At 36.0% G+C, this 3,637-nt stretch overlaps 1 pseudogene; it reads left to right on the forward strand.

Moving 5' to 3' along the window:
- Window positions 1-1,609: 1,609 nt before the first annotated feature.
- Window positions 1,610-2,866, forward strand: LOC134259331 (uncharacterized; annotated as a pseudogene).
- Window positions 2,867-3,637: the final 771 nt, after the last annotated feature.

Genomic DNA, 3,637 nt, shown 5'->3' on the forward strand with positions numbered 1-3,637 from the left:
TTACATTGGTAGAATCTTTCTTATAATTATAAAAAGTGAAGTTTGTCCGTTTGTCTGCAAACTTTAACCTTCGCCATAAATTTTGAACCATGAAAGATAGTGACTACATAGTTGGTATGCGTACTCCATTAATGACGCTCTTTCCAATGATACCAAGGTCACTGACCTTGTGACCTTGACTGTGACCTATATGCTAAAAATAGCTTTTTTGTATTCAAACCTTAACCTTCGTCATAACGTTTGATTCATGAAAGATAGAAACCTCATATTTAGTATGTTTACTTCACTCATTAAGCTACCCGTGGGGATCCGCGTTAGAATAGGTCCTCAGTTCCCCCTTGCTTGTCGTAAAAGGCGATTAATGGGGCGGTCCTTCGGATTAGACCGTATCAAACGAGGCCCCGTGTCACAGTGTGGTACGATAAAGATCCCTCCCTGCTCAAAGGCCCTAAGTACCGAGCATAGGTTTAAATTTGCAGCCCTTCACCGGCAATGGTGACCTCTCCAAATCAGTGAAATATTCTGGAGAGGGATGTTAAACAGTATACAATCAATCAATCAATCACTCATTAAGCTCTTTTAAATGACTCTAATGTCATTGACCTTATGAGCTTGAGTATGACCTATGTGCTAAAAATAGCTTTTATGAACCTTAATCATAATTTTTGAACCATGAGAGATACGGACTTCATATTTGGTATGCCTACTGCACTTATCAAGTTCTTTCAAATGGTACAGAGTACCAAGTCAATGACCTTTTAAAATTGACATTGACCTTTACACTAAAAATAGCCTTTTTCGAACTTTGTGCCGCCGGACGCATAGTGTTTCACAAACACATCTTTTGTTTTTAATTAGAGTAAGCTGCATCCTGTTTGTTATTCTTTATCACATAGATATCATGAAAAGACTTTAAAAAAATCCATGTATATCTCACTTTAATAATTGATAATGTACTCTGAATTTTTGAAAAACGACATGGTATCAGCTGACGTTACCTCTTTAAAATTCTCATATATAGCTATTTTTAAATTGACATTCAATAATGTGATATATCTGCTTTCAGAATTTTTTTTTTTTATTTTCCGAAACACTGCTTCTACTGGGTTCAAATTAGGGGAATATGTAGGCAAAAAGAAACATTTGACGCCTACTGTTGGCAAATACCGTATAAGCGGAAATTTTAGCGAGACGCAATTTAAGTGATTTGTCCTTAAAAACTTGTAATTTATTTTTAGCGAGATGTTATTTTAGCGATTTTAAAATTTATGATGCTACACTCAAAGTGTGTATGTGTGGACGAGGCACAAAACACATCTTAAGATAGTCTTGTTCACCACTCCCATCTAAAAGAGGGACAATAACCCCGATGATGCCCCCGCCCCTACCTTACTAATTCTTGAACTTCAAATAAACAAGTTTAAGCTATTAATTAGGATTTTTTTTCCCTTACCTATGGATTTTCTGCAAATTGCGCAAAAGGTCAAGTTTTATTTTTATACATAATTTGGAATTTTTTTATGTAGCGATAACTATCTTGTCGTGTGATTGGGCAATCAAATTTTGCACGAGATCTTTACAATATGTCATTTGGCGTTAGTTGTTAAAAATGGCGCTATCGAAAGAAGTTCCAAACGCAGCTGATGAGATTGATTATATGTATTACAATGAAAGTCAATAGAATTTACTGAGATAATGTCTCTTGGATACATTGGACGGTCATACAGTCCCAGATAAAATACATCAGCAGAATGCCGATGCTGAGAATGTCATACAAGGACAAAAAAGGCGATTATGTGGATCTTTCTCAAGCTACTCAAAATTCTTCAGGACCGTGCACGCATCAGGTTCAGACGAAATCCCTGTCGTTAATATTAAAGTATTCGAAGGAACGTTTCCGGGACATTTCCAGTCGCCAAATAATCCTCGATTCGGAGAAACGGCAGATCTAAAGGAGTTGAATTTCCAGACACCTAAATTTACTACAAGCACCTACATGTATAATCAGCCGAGTTAGAGAGATGAAATTTTTCTATTTCTATACACATGTACCTACCGATCGCAAATCGAACAGTCCATAAAAGATCTAAACAATGACATAGAAGAATTGGAGTCAGAGGTAGAAAGTGCAAGGGGTTACGCTTTGAATCTGCAAGAAAAATACTGTACGGCCCCAAGAAATATCGGAAATGGTAAGCAATGCGGAAATTGCCACCTACGACTTGACCACAATGCAAGACAGTGCACTATTGAACAATGTGTGATAAGTCAGCAATGCGGTGATGTAAGTAAACATCCGGAAGAGAAATCAATTGTTGAAAGTGCAAATGAGCACCTAAAACGACTTTGAAAAAAATCTGTGAGATAAAACGTTAGAACACGATCAGACAAAACAGAAAGCAATTGACTCTGTTAAAAACTCTTTCAGTCAGAAAATTAAGGGATATCTAATTAACAGCAACAAAGGAAAATATTTACTGAAAACTGCAAATGGGCATTACGTACCAAGATCCGGCATTGTCAACACGGATACGGCAAAACTTGAGAAACAATTTTACGGAAAGGTGCCAGATAACTTGGAGCACGTTTCCCACAATAATAAAGAATTTTGACGACGGGCGTCCTAGACCTCGGAACATAAACATAAGAAATCCAGCTAAGGTCCATTCTGGAGGCGAACTCCGTTCGGTTTCCAGCGGCATTGGCAAGGCCCCCAAGTCCACACGAACCATGTTCCTGGGGTGAGTTAACTACATAATTTTAATCATGTCACTTTAATGGAGAAGAAAAAATCCTAATCCTTTATATTTACCGCTTAATAATTTCATGAATTTTTTTTATTTTAGATGAATTCGTGCCACCTTAGCAAAGGCGTTAAAGGTTCATTTGAAAACGTGTATTTAAAGGGCATTTGTCCATCTTCCTTTTCTTATTTGTGGTTTTTATTCATCGTCTGTTGCACGAGCAACCAATCAGGGATAAGGAGAAACTACCAATCATAAAGCTTGCGTTTAGGAGGCGTGCACTATTTACCTTGAGCGAGCTATCAAACTAGATCGATTGTCACGTAACGTGACACTTTACACTCAACTGCAAACAATAATACGAAATCATCATTAGTTAGTGTAGATTTAAATTTGCGTCGATTCAGATTGTTCTGATTATATCTGTCTCTTAGGGTCTATACAACTTAAGCAATTACTGAATTGATTTTTGTTTGTTCAAAGCCACAATGCTCGTTTGAGCGATGTGGACAATGGTCCTCTTGTTTTTTTTAAATACCACTGCAATAAATAACAAAACTGGGAAACACACTTTCCTTAAGATTTATAAAATAACGATCAAATCATAATTCTCACCAAGGGTATTTTCCGATATACTGTATCTATCCTATGATTAAATAATTTATTGAATATTAGATATTGCTTTATGAATAAAATGCATAAAATTTGCTTTATGTCAGAAAAAATAAACATTCATAAGGTAATCATTTTATATTCACGAATACTTACCTTTGTCACTGAATAAAGTACATTGAACAATTTAAATGTCCGACCTTACCTGAAATATAAAAATCAGTCAGTAATAAGTTTCTATATTCAAAGTATACTGCCAAGGTCTGCCATATTTGCATTTT

Source organism: Saccostrea cucullata, unplaced genomic scaffold (genome assembly GCF_032062105.1).
Source record: "Saccostrea cucullata isolate Sc308-1 unplaced genomic scaffold, CSIRO_AGI_Scuc_v1 ctg684, whole genome shotgun sequence".
NCBI classification, from domain to species: Eukaryota; Metazoa; Mollusca; class Bivalvia; order Ostreida; family Ostreidae; genus Saccostrea; species Saccostrea cuccullata.